This window comes from Balaenoptera borealis (genome assembly GCF_965194805.1).
Source record: "Balaenoptera borealis genome assembly, chromosome: 11".
Lineage (NCBI taxonomy): Eukaryota > Metazoa > Chordata > Mammalia > Artiodactyla > Balaenopteridae > Balaenoptera > Balaenoptera borealis.
Window position 1 is genome coordinate 13,767,925 of NC_138868.1, and position 16,452 is coordinate 13,784,376.

Genomic DNA, 16,452 nt, shown 5'->3' on the forward strand with positions numbered 1-16,452 from the left:
CCTGCTCAGAAAAATTAAATGTATTAAAAAAAAATGTATAAGCCACTAACCACAGTTAAGAGATTTTAAATAAAATGTTGAACACTTGCATGTCTGTGTTTTGTGGGACATGAAAATGCCTCTACTGCTGGAATTCTGCTGTGCTCCTTTCTCTTTTTAAAAAAAAAAATAATTAATTTTTGGCTGCGTTGGGTCTTCGTTGCTGAGTGCCGGCTTTCTCTAGTTGCGGCAAGCGGGGGCTACCCTCTTCATTGCGGTGCGTTGGCTTCTCATTTCGGTGGCTTCTCTTGTTGCGGAGCACAGGCTCTAGGCGCGCGGGCTTCAGTAGGTGTGGCACTCGGGCTCAGTAGTTCTGGCTCATGGGCTCTGAAGCGCAGGTTCAGTAGTTGTGGCGCATGGACTTAGTTGCTCCATGGCATGTGGGATCTTCCCGGACTAGGGCTCGAACCCATGTCCCCTGCATTGGCAGGCGGATTCTTAACCACTGAGCCACAAGGGAAGTCCCTGTGCTCTTTTCTTTTTTTTTTTTTTAACACCCACCTAGAATGATGGAAAAACTATTACTCTTTTTTTTTTTTTTTTTAATAGCTACTTTATTTATTTATTTTTCGCTGTGTTGGGTCTTCGGTTCGTGCGAGGGCTTTCTCTAGTTACGGCAAGTGGGGGCCACTCTTCATCGCGGTGCGGGGACCGCTCCTCATCGCGGTGCGCGGGCCTTTCACTATCGCGGCCCCTCCCGTTGGGGGGCACAGGCTCCAGACGCGCAGGCTCAGTAGTTGTGGCTCACGGGCCCAGCTGCTCCGTGGCATGTGGGATCTTCCCAGACCAGGGCTCGAACCCGTGTCCCCTGCATTGGCAGGCAGATTCTCAACCACTGCGCCACCAGGGAAGCCCCCTGTGCTCTTTTCTTTTTCAGCACATCAAACAGGGTGTGGACAAGGCTCTGCCTTGCACTATGAGATCTAGGTGGTGGGATTGAGAGATCAGTTTTGCTATAATTTGGCATCTTTTGCTCGTCATTACTACATTACCTACAAAAGGTAAAGAGAAAATTTCAAATGGTCAATTTGCCTATAAAATATACTAAAGTAAATAATTATGGTGAACCAATTAATTTTAAGAATTTGAAGGCTTTCCTTTTTTTCAGTTTTAGAGAAAGCGTTTTGCTGGGGTGCAACCTAGTATGTTTATTTATGTCCCGTAAGCTGGAGGATTGTACACACACATATACCAGACATGTCAGTGATGGAAAGGACCTAGGCAGTGCTCTCCTCTCTGGAGCTCCCCTTCGCGACTGGGTGACTTAGCAAGTATTTTGTAATCAAAGATCTCAAATGCACAGTAAGTATTGGTTGATTCATTGGGAGCTAAAGTACAGAATCATTTGAGCCCATCAACCATGCATTTTCTTTCCTTTTTTGATTCCCTGCCTGCCTTTTTTTTTTTTTTTTTTTTTAAACCATGCATTTCTTATCTTTGGAGAGTTCACTCTGGCCAGAAATTAAGCTTTTCATATATTTCACATTGAGATGAATCTGAATGAATTGTTCCAAGCAAAGTAATTTTTAGAACATAAACATTTGACTTCTGATTATATAAGCCAGCATCCTGGGAAATATATTTTAAAAGTTGTATCAAATTTATTTTAACTTGTAAATCAGAAGAAAAGAAAAGGAGAGACCTAAAACTGAGAGTTGGAATGAGACCTTCATTCTGAAAGCAGCAAAGGGCCCGTGAAGCCTAGGACCCTTCACACACATGCGGAATAACCTTTTTTGCATGTTAAGTTCCAGGATTTAAATGATAAATTAAGCCTCATGGCTGCTGCCGGCCTGGTAAGAGTGCAGCCTGCTGAAGTTCTCACAGTGTCTTTCCTGTTTGCTGTGGCAGAGGGATTCTTGGTGTAAGTGACTGAAATTATCGGGAAGTTCCTTGGCCAAAATAGAATCTCAAACCTTTCTTCAAGTACCAGCCTGTGTGTTTCTGTTTTTTGTCTGGAGCATGTGAACACAGTGCATGTGTGTGAGATAATTGGGCTTTCACTAATGGCCCCCTTTCAGCAACCATGTATGGATAAAGCTGCTCAGGTCCCTGCTCCTCCCTCTCAGAGCAGGGAGCAGGACCTGTTTTGCTGAAGCTGCTGTTCCACTTTTCAGCTTTCTATATTTGTACAGCAACAGCAGGAGCAGCCCACTAGCTCGGCCGCGTGGCTGCCCTGTGCGCCCATCCTGGCTCTGGCCTGCTCAGGGCTCAGCCAGGGCTTGCAATTTGTGTTCTTACGTGCGTCCATCTGTCTGTCTGTGTACATTTCTGTGGAGGACTGAGGTTTTCAAGTTAAAGAGGTGACCGGTTTGTCTTTTGTGTTTTGTTTTGTCAATTATAAATGGTAAAGAATGTTTCAGAATCTTGGGGATGGGGTGAGGAGACAAGATTTGTATTATTTAACAAAATATATTTTAGGGAGAGGATGCCAAACTGGTAAACAGAGTGTCAGAAATGGTCTCTGGGTTCTCTTAGAAACTTTTCTCATTAAAGTAGTAGTGTTTTTTCCCTTTTGTTTTTCACTTGTCACAAAGCCCAGTTCTTAGGGGTGGAAATGAATTCCTTTCCTGGCACACAAATTTCCTGATGTAAGATTTGAGTAGAAAAGGCTGAGACACGTTTACCCCCTTAAGAAATGACCTCATACACATCTTTTTAGAAGAGGGTACAGTAGGGGCTAAGCCTCTTCCCTTGGCCTTTTGCTGGGAGAGGAACTGTGGGAAATGCCCTGTTGCTTTGGGCTTTGCAGAGGCCTATGCTGTTTGCACAGATTCAGAGTGCTTTGTAAAGTTTGGCCTTACAGAGGGCTTGTAATGTTTTTTGGTGTCATGTCTATTTAAGGAATAGTATGGGACATGACATGCAGACAGATTTCAGTTTATTTCCAAAGAGTATTGGATTTGTTATATATTTAAGGAGTACTCTCTTGCTTTGTTATGAGATATTCTAATTAGGTAAATGAATTGCTCGATCTTGATCAACTTAAGTCTAAATTCAAGTTGGTTTCTTTGTTTTACCCTTTCCTTTTACTCCCCTCCCCCATCCCCCCCCTGAGTCATAAGCATGCCGAGTTGGGAATAGAACTTGTCAGCTGAGTAGGGAAGAGACAGTTCTCTGCACATACTTGTAACTGTGGCCCATGAGGAGAGTAAAGGACTTAAAATGCTGGAGAAATACATTCACTGAGGCAGCTTCTTCTGTGGCTGTGTGGTGTGGTTGCAGGGTTCCATGTGACCATTTACTGATGTATTCTCCCTTTGAACCACTTAGGAGTCTGTTGTTCTGTGACTTGTCCATTGTTGGCTTCAGGTGTATGTGTTTGTGTAGGGCCTAGGACCTGGTGCTGAGTCTCTCATGGGTCCTACCTACTTGATGACTTTATAAAATTCTGTTGAGTGTGGCATTAAATGGGCTTCAGCTTCCCCTTGGCAACTCTTAGTGCCTGTCTCATCTCGCCATTCTACTTATGTTTTCTCATTTATACCATGAATCACTATATACTCTCTTTAGGGGCTGTCATTGGAGATTAAAATCAGTGGCAGCTCTGATTTTACTGCTCAACCTCAGTAAAGGACACTGTGGTTTAGCACATCTCTATTTCAGCTTTCCCTTTATTCTTGATCTTTAAAAAAACTTTATAATTTTCCTGGTCTCATTAGTTGTTATTTTTTTCATTGTATGCTTTTTGAAAGCTTCCATAAATCCTTTTTGATACGACGCGGGAGGGTAGTAAATAAATGTTTATAAATAAGTAAGTGCTCTTAGAACAAGTGGTTCAGTATTTCGTAATGAAGATTACACTTACGCTGGACGCCAACAGGCCCAGTTGAAGATTTGTCAGCCAGTCATTGCCTTCTTATCTACACCCCTCCCTCTCCTTCTAATAGGAAATATTTCTGTATAATCTTAGGTACTGCATTTTGTTGGGATTGACATCTACACACTGCTGTATTTAAAGTAGATAACCAGCAAGGACTTAATGTATAGCACAGGAAACTCTGCTCAGTATTCTGTAATAACCTTAATGGGAAAGGAATTTGAAGAAGAATAGAAAAAAATTAAATTAAAATCTTAGGTACTCCATTTTGAAGAGAAACAATCCTCGCCCACCATAGGCACCAACCTTAGTGCCTGGAATAGTAATGATAGCAAAAGTTTATTGAGTGGTTTCTGTGTGCCAGGCGCTGTTCTAAATGCTTTTACATACATGAGTTTTAAAATTCTAACAAACATCTAAAGTAGATACAGTTACCATAACCATTTGGCAGATGAGAAAACAGGTATAAAGAAGTTAAACAATTTACCCAAAGCTAAACCTGGCTAGTAAGCTCAAAACTGGGATTCAAAAGCAGTGGTGTGGGAGCTTCCCTGGTGGCGCAGTGGTTAAGAATCCACCTGCCAAAGCAGGGGTCACGGGTTCGAATCCTGGTCCAGGAAAATCCCACATGCCATGGAGCAACTAAGCCCGTGCACCACAACTACTGAGCCTGCACTCTAGAGCCCACGAGCCACAACTACTGAGCCCACGTGCTACAATTGCTGCAGCCCGCGCGCCTAGAGCCCGTGCTCCGCGACAAGACAAGCCACCACAATGAGAAGCCCGCGCACCGCAACAAAGAGTAGCCCCCGCTCGCCGCAACTAGAGAAAGCCTGTGTGCAGCAACGAAGACCCAATGCAGCCAAAAATAAAATATATTAAAAAAAAAAAAAAAAAATGGTGTGACTCCAGAGTCTGAGTGTAGGGTGTATTATAGGCTTATAGTCAATATTTGACTATTAATTTTATTAACACGTTCTGAATTTTATTTGGGGATTTTTGAATCATGAATCAGTTTAACCCAGTTTCATTTTAGAATTTCCTTCTGAAAATGACTACAGTATATGACTTTGGTTTTGCAGGTCTGTCAACTAATTCATTTTTTGATGATAAAAAGTTGGAAGGCAAATAGTGAGTCTGTGAAGCATTCCCGAAATTACTAATTTATCTCTGCTAGTGCCAGACTGTTTACTGAAGATATTGAAAGCAGAGTTAATTTTAGGTTCTTTAACTCTTGGTCCCTGCGCTACATATCTTCAGGAGAGACCTTCATAGGGGAGCATGGGAAGGGAAGACTGGCAAATTTTACCTAATCCACTAGCTGTAATCTGTGTGAGTGTAACAGGATAATAGGGAGATGTGTTTAAAAGAAATTATGACGGGAGAATTATTGGTAGGCTGAGTAATTTCAGTGGAGGGTAGCAAAAATGTTATTCCATCTTAGACAATGTGATTAAATAGCACAAAAGTTTGATTTAGACAGGGAAGAATCAGCTCTTCTAAGGTGTTTGTCTCTCTCAAATTGATGACAGATTTTCTCTAACCATATATGCTTTCCCTTGTGTATATGCTGTCCTATGTTTTTTGTTTGTGTAAATCTTGTCTTCTGAACAGGGATGGGGATAGGGCCTTTTTTGTATCCTCTCTGCTTCTAGGTGTAGAGTTGGATGTTCTCTATGTGTTTTTTGATGGATAGATCTCCCATTTTACAGAGAGCTTGTTTTTGTAAAAATGAAATCAAAGCACTGACAAGTTTAATATTGTGGAACAGTGGGTTTTTTTTTTAGGAGTGATTTGAAGGAGGTGACAGAGATCATATAAATGGGTATTTAAATGTGAGAAGCACTTTTAGGAGCACAATTTGAGAGTGATGAAAGCATGGTAATTGTGAGGAGCACGGTTAGAAAGTGATGAAAGCATGGTAATTGAAGCCACTTTTTTTTAAAGTGACAATATTAAAGAGATATTTAGAATTTGCCCTTGGGCTGCACATCCTTTGGGATGAATCAAGTCATGCTCAACATACGCCCTGATTGGCTGAAGCAAAGGTGTAATTTTTGTATTTTCTGGCATAAAACCTATCTATCTCAGGAAGCATCTCTACAGAAAGAAGTGGTTTCTGGTTTTGTAGAATTATGACCTTAAGAACAGAAAGAGATTGAGTAGAGTTTCCTGCTTTTCAACAGAATAGGACAAACCTCCTGAGACAAGACCATATGGAAGCATCCTGCTGAGTGCCCATGTGTTTAGGGTGAGGTTGGGGCAGATGGTACAGGCAGGGTTCCTGGCTGCTTGGTCAAGGATTCTGGAGATGATAGAAGTTAGATGTTAGGTACTGTGGAAGAACTGTTATATGTTGTGTATATTGGGCACGTTAGCCTAAGAGTTGGAGTGAGCTCAGTGAGAGGATATTGATGTATTTGGTAGTGTTGGGGGTAAGATAAGGGAAGAGGTGGGGAGATGCTGACTTGGATTGATAACCTGCAATTCGATCTTAACCTCCTTCTGAGGTTAGGGAGGGGGACACAAGATATGGTGTGAGAAACAAGATTCCAGATCCCTGGCCTCTTCTGTTCTCTAGAGCCTTCAAGTAAGATATTGCAGGACTGTAGGATTTTTCTATTTAAGCTTGAAGCTGTTTTGATTCCTTTTTGAGGTACTAGGCCAAAAGCTGTATTTATAGAACTGGTTTTGACACATTATCTCACCCTGTCCTTTGCCTTCCTTACTGGAATCCAGCTAATGTTGCACTCTGCCTGGCAGGAAAGGTTGATTGAAGAAATGTACACATAGATATACAGCTGAGTGATTGAAAATAGCTCCAAACTTTGTAAATAGTCCAGCTGTAACGTTTGCAGTCAATTGAATTGCTGGGATAATTTCAAATGGTATAATATAATTACTCAGCTCACATGTGGTAGGTATACTGCTGGTTAACCTGGACATTGGCTGTTTCCACACACAAGTTTCTGGCAAAGCAGGAAAAAAAAATACAAAAACAAGGTGCTTGTTTTGTAACAGAGCTTGAGTTGGGATTTTTCTTTGTCCCTCATAATTTCAAGAGTTTTCTTTAAAAAAAAAATTTCTGTAGAATAGATAACATATCCATATGTAGACAATTCAGTCAGTATTCCACTTCTGCAACCTTGTTAGCAATTTTTTCTTTATCCTTCCAGAGATAGTCTATTTATGTACAAGCCATGTGTAAATCCTTTCTTTCTTTTTTTTTGGCTGCGCCACGATGCTTGAGGGATATTAGTTCCCCGATCAGGCATCGAACCCGGGCCCCGGGAGTGAAAGTGCTAAGTCCTAACCACTGGACCGCCAGGGAATTCCCAATCCCTTCTTATATAAATATATCCTCCTGATCAGTCCTTAGTGGTACATTGGAACTGCTTTTTTCTCTTTAATAGCTACAGAGTGTTCTATTGTGTCTCTGTACTATAGTTTATTTAACCAGCACCCAACTGATATGCATATATGTTTCCAGTTTTTGCTATTATAAACAATGTTCTTATGTATGCCCCTTTGTGTACATCAGGTGTAAGCTTATTTGAAGGTAGTTGATTTACAACATTGTGTTAATTTCTGCTGTACAGCAAAGTGATTCATTTATACATATATAAATTCTTTTTCATCTTCTTTTCCCTTATGGTTTATCACAGCATATTGATTACAGTTCTCTGTGCTATACAGTAGTACCTTGTTGTTTATCATCAGAATAGAAAGATCTTAATGCAATGGCAGTCAAACTACTACCCCAAACAGTTACTGGAATGATCATATGACCTGAAAGGAAAGATCTACAGAGACTGTCCTGAGATAAGTTGAACTATCAAAACCAGCAACCATTATTGCTGGAGAAGAGGCATGTTGCCTAGAGTAGGGAGGAGTAGCCCCTCCTTTTTAAAAAATTTTTAGGGGACATGGTGATGGTAGCTGAATCTGCAAGCCAGATATATTTCTTTTACTCTCAAAATGTTAGTTCCACCCATTTATGATCTCTGCCTTAGAAAAACATTTGTGGTCCATGTCTCATTCAGTCCTTTTCCCTTAAAACTACTCAGATGGATATCATGAGACCAGTCATCAAAATCAGCCTATGAATTCCAAGTACTTGTTATGCCTAAAGTTTAATAATCACCTCAGAAAAATAAAAGCAAACTAATATTTTGAGTTCTCCTCCAAAAAAGCATTTTACAGACTGGCTTATTTTACCAAATAGAGTGCTGTGACTCCAGAAAGTAAAAGTCTTACTGGCTGCTTGTGGAACCTGGGTCGCTTAGTCCAGTATCTTCACTTTAGTTCCCTCATCTGGAAAATGGGAATGAAAATGCTGAAGAATCTCCTTTGAGCACTCAGGAGAATAAAGTCATTTCCAGAAGGTTATGTATTATAGAAATGACTCTTCAGAGACATGAAGATTATAAGGTAATTTAAAAAGTAACTCTGACAGTGTTTTAGAAAAAAAATTAGTCACATTCTGCCTACATGGTACTAACATATGGTGCAGCCCTGATGAGCTGCACAAGTGGGCTGAAATCAAAATGCAGTTGGAGAGAGGAGCAGTAGTGACTCACTAGATGAGACAGATTTGGCCTTATGGCCGGGCAGTGAAACTAAGGCGGAACTGGTGGTCTTTGAACATGCCAGATTTCAGCAAATGATACATGAATATTATGGGAAATTGGAATGACTGAGCCCTTGGGTGTGGATTAGGTGCTTTGTCAGTGTCTCAGTCCTTGTAGCCCTCTGTATCTTTAGAGCCCCCACTTCTTCCACACAGTGGGGAACCTTTGCTGCCTCTGACTTCTGTGCATGGTTCCCTGTGTCTTTGGGAAGTAGAAGCTGCTAGGCAAATATTTAACACTGATATGCCTGGAACATTGGGTTCAAACTAGAAAGATACATAGGACAGTTAGCAATTCTTCCCAGAGAAAGCTGCACATTAGCTTAGCTACCATATGTAAATTGCTGCTGCTACATCCAGCAATTTTGTTGCCCAGGGCTGACAGTGCTGCCAAGGAAACAGGAGGAGCTAAAGACAGAATGAGATTCCTACTCCCCCCCCACCCCCCCAATAGAGAGCTGTATGGGGAGGAGAGAGGGAATACTTAATGGAGATTTGAGAATTACTTGGAGAGTATAGGCATTTGGGGAGGAAGTAGGAAAAGAGATTTTTAAAAATGTATTTTGCATTCCCTGTCTGCCTCACCTGAGCACCTCCAAAATGGAATGCCTCTTAGGTGAGATGAACTCTTGTTTAGCTGTGTACGTAGTCATATGGAAAGATTATATAACTAAACAGGAGATAAGATGGCAGATCAGGGAAAGGAAGAAGAACAAAGTCCAACTCACCACCATTCAACTTTGTGAACCACTTTTTGTAGCAGTTTCAGAGGATTTAATAATTATGTTGGGGCTTCCCTGGTGGTGCAGTGGTTAAGAATTCGCCTGCCAATGCAGGGGACACGGGTTAAATCCCTGGTCCGGGAAGATCCCACATGCCACGGAGTAACTAAGCCCGTGCGCCACAAGTACTGAGCCTGCGCTCTAGAGCCCGCGAGCCACAACTACTGAAGCCCGCATGCCTAGAGCCCGTGCTCCACAACAAGAGAAGCCACTGCAATGAGAAGCCCGCACACTGCAATGAAGAGTAGCCCCTGCTTGTCGCAACTAGAGAAAGCCCACGCCCAGCAACGAAGACCCAACTCAGCCAAAAATAAAAATAAATAAAATAAATTTTAAAAATATTATGTTGGGGGCTTCCCTGGTGGCGCAGTGGTTGAGAATCCGCCTGCCAATGCAGGGGACACGGGTTCGAGCCCTGGTCTGGGAGGATCCCACATGCCGCGGAGCAACTAGGCCCGTGAGCCACAATTACTGAGCCTGCGCGTCTGGAGCCTGTGCTCCGCAACAAGAGAGGCCGCGATAGTGGGAGGCCTGCGCACCGCGATGAAGAGTGGCCCCCACTTGCCGCAACTAGAGAAAGCCCTCGCACAGAAACGAAGACACAACACAGCCATAAATAAATAAATAAATAAATAAATAAATAAAATTTAAAAAAAAAATCAACCTTCTGGGGTCATCAGTAGACTATCCGGAAAGAAGTCGGAAAAAAAAAAAAAAGAAAAATATTATGTTGGCTTTGTCAGATAGGTGTTATATTTATTGTTTGTGACATACAGATAAGGATGATATTGGCAAAGTCAGGCTTTATGCCAATTCTGACTCTTGATTCTTTTTTTTTTAAATAGATTTATTTATTTTATTTATTTATTTTTGACTGCGTTGCGTCTTTGTTGCTGCATGCGGGCTTTCTCTAGTTGCCGCGAGTGGGGGGCTACTCTTCATTGCAGTGCGAGGGCTTCTCACTGCGGTGGCTTCTCTTGTTGCGGAGCGTGGGCTCTAGGCGTGTGGGCTTCAGTAGTGGCACGTGGGCTCAGTAGGTGTGGCTTGCAGGCTCTAGAGCACATGGGCTCAGTTGCTCCATGGTGTGTGGGATCTTCCCGGACCAGGGCTTGAACCCGTGTCCCCTACATTGGCAGGCGGCTTCTTAACCACTGCGCCACCAGGGAAGCCCCCTGACTCTTGATTCTTAAATATGGGCTGCTCGGGCTTCCCTGGTGGCGCAGTGGTTGAGAATCCACCTGCCAATGCAGGGGACACGGGTTCGAGCCCTGGTCTGGGAAGATCCCACATGCTGCGGAGCAACTAGGCCCGTGAGCCACAACTACTGAGCCTGTGCGTCTGGAGCCTGTGCCCCGCAACAAGAGAGGCCGCGACAGTGAAAGGCCCGCGCACCACGATGAAGAGTGGCCCCCGTTTGCCGCAACTAGAGAAAGCCCTCGCACAGAAACGAAGATCCAACACAGCCAAAAATAAAAATAAATAAATAAAAATTTTTAAAAAAAGTATAGCATTGTCTAGAGTCTGTGCATGTACTTTATAAAAAAAAAATGGGCTGCTCACAAGAAAATGTTTATAATTGTCACATGAAGAAAGTGTTGCCATTTTGCATAACATTGTTAACACTACTGAACTGTACACTCAAAAATGGTTAGATAGTAACCTTTTCTCTTTTTTTTGGCCGCACTGTGTGCAGCTTGTGGGATCTTAGTTTCCTGATCAGGGATCGAACCCGTTCCCCCTGCATTGGAAGTGTGGGGTCTTACCCACTGGACCGCCGGGGAAGTTCCTGTGTCTTTTTTACCACAATTTTTTTTTTAAAGCTGGGGAAAAATTGTTGCCTCTAAAGAGAGGATGAGCATACTGGCCAGTGGCGAAGGAGATGAGGTTGAGGTCTGTTTATAATCTTCTCTCCTAGGGTCAGGGAGAGGACACATGTAGATGACTCAGTCAGTAAAGAATCAGAAGCCCCAAACTTAAGTGTGAATCATGGAAATAGTAGCCACAGAGCAAGTGTCGGAAGTGGGGGGGGGGGGAATGGTTTTTATATACCCCACAGAGGAAGTGTCACGTTTTATCCCTGCTGACCAAGACAAATCAGAACTAAGCCTGATGTACAGGACTCAGGCTGTTTAACATGGAACAGTTTACTACTGTGGAAGGAGATGCTCTGGGAATGATAAGAATAGAAGAAGGGCATTTACTGTGTGTTTCATTGTATCTGTTTAATCCACCTAATCACCCCCATTTTACAGATGAGCAAAAACAGTTAGTGGTTAAATAGTTTTTCAGTCTTGAATCCACCTATTTGTTGCTGAATACTTTTACACATTTTATTTCATTTGATGCTCTAGTCTTTGAGTAGATTCTACTCACTATTAGTTGTGATGTGTGTGCCCAGGATCCTGAATTAGAATCTGGTGGCAGCTGCTATTCCCTGGCTGCAGGTTCCTAGGGAAAACAGGTAGAGTGGCTAATCCAGACAAACTCAACTGGATTTAGCACTAATCCCTGGTGGAGTTCTGCATCATGAAGAGCTTGGCTAGCTAGGATAGCTTCCAAAGTTGATCCTTTTATCTGGTTATTTGGCTTTCTAGGGTATGTGGGTGGGAGGACATGCAGTTTTTCAAAGCAGTAAGCCCAACCTTCTTATTGAGCCAGCCGTATAACAGGAGGAAAAAGAAAGAAGTGAGGGCATTGCAAACAGTCTAAAGGTAAGAAACATTTTTTAAAAGCACGATTTTCCCAAGTCATTCCTATTATTTGTCTCCTCTTCCAGTTAGAGATTTGTACAGTGGCTTGAGTGTATTCTGGGCATCCATTGGTTCCTTTTGAGATAATGTGTATAGTTAAGTCCTCTTTTACAGGTGAGGAAATTGACACTTAAGAGATGTTAATGAACTTGATCAGAGTCACACATCTACTGAGTAACAGCAGGAAGTTTTCACTACCCTTAATCAGATCTCTCTCAGGACAGTTGAGACTTTGGACATTTACCTACTTACAAGATTTGCCTAAGAAAAATGGTCAGATTCAACTTTATGGCGCTCAGCATTTAAACAATCTTTTCTGTGGTTTGCGTGCATGATCTTCCTTATAGACAGTTTTTAACCTGATGTTCTACAGGACCCAGACTGTTCAATGTAGAGCAACTTATTACAGTGGAAGGAGATGCTCTGGGAAAGATGTGGCTAGGAGAAGGGAGTTTACTGTGTGCTTCAGTGTATCTGTCAGGCTTTCAACCAAGGTTCCAACTGCCTGGCATTATATTCATTCCATCCAACTCCTTCATTGCCTGGATTCATGTGATCTTGAGAGTTACTTCATTGTGTCTTTTCTCGTCTGTAAATGGAGATAGAATAGGTAGGAGCATTAAATATAAAGGACTGAAAACACCGCATGGCATACAGTAAATACTCAAAACATGTTAGCTTTTATAATTGTAGCCACTTGTAAATGACTGGACATTTCTCCCTACTTTCCGGTGATAAGGTGTGCAGATTTTAAATAGCATATACCATCAATTTGAGGATGCACGCATTTATTATCATTGATGGCATCTTAAATTCCTTGATTTGTGATAACCTGTTAGATTCGAAGAGAAAAATCTGTGCAAAAAACTATTCATCTCAATGCTGGATATAAAATCAGTGAATTATCTATTGTTTTGAACTATCCAGGCCTGTTTTCAAATTTCCCAGGAGACCTATGGTTACCCTGAGGGCCAGGAGAGGCAAACAGGTAGGATCTGCCTTCCCCCCTCTATCTTCAACCTGAACAGCTTCACCTTTATGTTTATGGGAAAAACACTGCATTTAAAAACATTTCAAAAACCTCTCATCTGGATAGTTCACTTCTTCTTTAGCTCCCTGCTTTATATCCAGGTATTATTGAGAGCACTTACTAACAATTGTTAGTAAGTTAGTGAGTCATGCTCATGAGGCTAGGGTCATGGGTTCAGGCCTTATGTAGGCCACTGAGAATTACTGTGCCTGTTACCAGCCTCTGTATCTGGAGTTTGGTTCAGTGCATACTATGTAAGAGCTGTTGATGGTGATTGAGTCAGTGACCATCTATCTTCCTGTAAAGGACTGTGTTTTGTTATTTACTCAAGATACAGGCCAGCAGAAAACTCTGAAAAATAAGAAAGGTTCATTACCTTGCCTACACTAAGGGAGGTGTGTAGGAGATCTGAGACCTTTCCTCTCAGCCCTGAGAGATGATACCGTTCATTCACTCTTGCATCCTTGAAACATGTAAGTTCCAGGATATATTCCAAAACCAAATATAAATTATTTACAGTGTGGGATAGGTACTTGCCTTTCAGAGTCCCCTGTACCATTGACTTGCCAAGTACAATTTTAATACATCATGGCAGGTCATGTTTGGAACATCTAAACATATCACAAGCAGACAGTCCTGCTCGTTTCCCTCCATCCTTGTCTGTTGCGTTGCTCCCCACCCCACCTACCTTTTTGGTGCTCCTTTCCACCCCTAACTCTTTTCACCCCTCTTTGGAACCACCTTTATGCCTCTACACATGGTGATTAAGAACATGAAGATAAGATTAATAGAAATAGACTCTCTTTAGCTCCAGGGAAGTACAGGACAAAGGTAGTTCAGGCTTCCTCACAGATCTTAATGCATTTAGTTTGGTTCCCCACAGAAATGAAAGATGTGAAAAACTCAAACCTGAAGCTTTTAGTTTCCATTTAGCTTTCCTCTCTCCCCAAAGCATTTCTGTTTTCTTACAGACAAGGCAACAAAATGTAGGAAAATTAAAGCTGGAATGACAAAGCTTTTAAAGAAAATACCTTCTTGGGACTTCCCTGGTGGCCCAGTGGTTAAAAATCTGCCTTCCAGGGCTTCCCTGGTGGCGCAGTGGTTAAGAATCCGCCTGCCAATGCAGGGGACACGGGTTCAAGCCCTGGTCTGGGAAGATCTCACATGTCGCGGAGCAACTAAGCCTGTGCGCCAGAACTCCTGAGCCTGCGCTCTAGAGCCCGTGCTCCGCAACAAGAGAAGCCACTGCAATGAGAAGCCTGTGCACTGCAACGAAGAATAGCCCCTGCTCACCGCAACTAGAGAAAGGCCCATGCGCAGCAAGAAAGACCCAATGCAGCCAAAAATAAAATAAATAAATTAAAAAAAAAAAACACCATTCACTTAAAAAAAAGAAAAAGAATCCGCCTTCCAATGCAGGGGACGCGAGTTCGATCTCTGGTCGAGGAACTAAGATCCCACATGCTGCAGGGCAACTAAGCCTGCGTGCCTCAATGAAAGAGCCTGCATGCCACAACTAAGACCCGATGCAGCTAAAAAAACTAAATTAAATTTTTTAAAAAAGAAAATACCTTCTTGTGTATTAGTCTTCCCACTGTCCTCCTGCAAGTGACTAGGGCCTGTGTGGAGGAAGACGGTGTGTCCTTTTTTTGTGTGCTTAAGTTTTCTTTCAAAAGTCTTTGGGTGACTTAGTAGGATGATTAATATCCTGCTTATGTGTTTGTTTTTTAAATAAATAATTCACTTTCCTTTTTCTCTTGGCTATGCAACTAAGGTTGTTCCTTAGCCCCCTATATATAGGGCTGCTATGTTCTCTGGGACCTAGATGTGTGTCCTTCATACTTTAATATAATGGCCCTTCTTAACAACCCCAAGCCTCCCTTTTTTTTTTTTTAAATTTATTTATTTATTTATGGCTGTGTTGTGTCTTCGTTTCTGTGCGAGGGCTTTCTCTAGTTGTGGCAAGCGGAGACCACTCTTCATCGCGGTGCGCGGGCCTCTCATTATCGCGGCCTCTCTTGTTGCGGAGCACAGGCTCCAGATGCACAGGCTCAGTAATTGTGGCTCACGGGCCTAGTTGCTCCGCGGCATGTGGGATCTTCCCAGACCAGGGCTCGAACCCATGTCCCCTGCATTGGCAGGCAGATTCTCAACCACTGCGCCACCAGGGAAGCCCCCAAGCCTCCCTTTTGCTCTTTGTATCCTGGAGATTCCCCAGCTAGCATGCAGTATGAGTCTGGTCTCACAGGGTCACACACTAGCAGTGTTTCTCAACTGTTCCATGCAACATATTGGGAAACATGACTCCTTGGTCTTTTATTTACCCTTTATATCTTCCAGAATAAAACTAACAAGTAGACATTTAACTTGTTCTCTACCCTCCAAGGTAACAACTACTTCAGAACCCTCTCAAGACACACTGTCTCAATAAAAGTTTATACTGCCTAGATGGTCACATTTCTCAAGAGAGATAGACCATGGGCTCTGGAGTTAGAATCCCTCATGTAGATTATTTTAGCATCTAAATTCTTAGGGTAATCCCCACCTTAAATGGTTATAATGATACAGGATTGAATGAGGTGTTGTGAACTTAGAAAATGTAAGTTCCTTTCCACTTAATAACTTGATGATGTAGGCAGGTCCAAGAAAGGGCTTTTAGAAGTTTTTTTTGTTAGTGTAGACTTTGCATTAAAATGGTTGGGAGCATCATTACTTCATTAGCAAAATTGAAGACCAGTTAGGTCCATATGAAAAGTCAAATTAAGTACTCAAGCACCCATTTTATGTCAGTCAAGAAATGTCTTTGTGTTCACGGAGGGTAGGTAGAGTGCAGTGTCTCACAGTGAGTTCTGGTTCTAGCTTTGTCTTTGAGAATTCTTACACTTTCCAGAGTAGACTTGGTGACTTTCAGCAGTTCTCTGTCTGTAGCCAGGGCCAGACAGAAAGTACAGTTGGCAGGAGTTGTAGATGGAAGTTTGTAGGAATTTGGGCAGCTTTTATAGAATCAATCTTGCAAGATTGTTCAATAATGTTCAAAAATGAAACAAACTGGTTTTGTGGTTCCTCTGTTTGCTTTTACCTTCAATTAACTTCCCCATCTTCCGCTTTGTTGTTGGTTTCAGTGGTTCACCACCGTCCTGGGGCCACCAATATGCATTTACAAGGCAGGAACTTGGGGTTGCCTTTTAAGAGCTTTATGCCTGGCACCAGCCTATTCAGGAAGGTTGGTCTGGGGAAATATCATGGCCTCTTCACATTAACAATATGATCGTTAATTGCTAAAAGGATTATACAACCTTTAGCTTTATTGTAGTTTCCCACCCAAAAGCAGATGCTAAAAAATGATTGTTTTGGTGACCTAGCTGTGCTGCGGTTCAACTTCATAAATCCTAGTCAATGTT

General features: G+C 42.3%; 1 protein-coding gene across 18 annotated transcripts in view; it reads left to right on the top strand.

Moving 5' to 3' along the window:
* The window catches only part of CELF1 (CUGBP Elav-like family member 1), an 80,235-nt gene that overhangs the window by 19,991 nt on the left and 43,792 nt on the right, over positions 1-16,452 (top strand). The window lies entirely within an intron of this gene.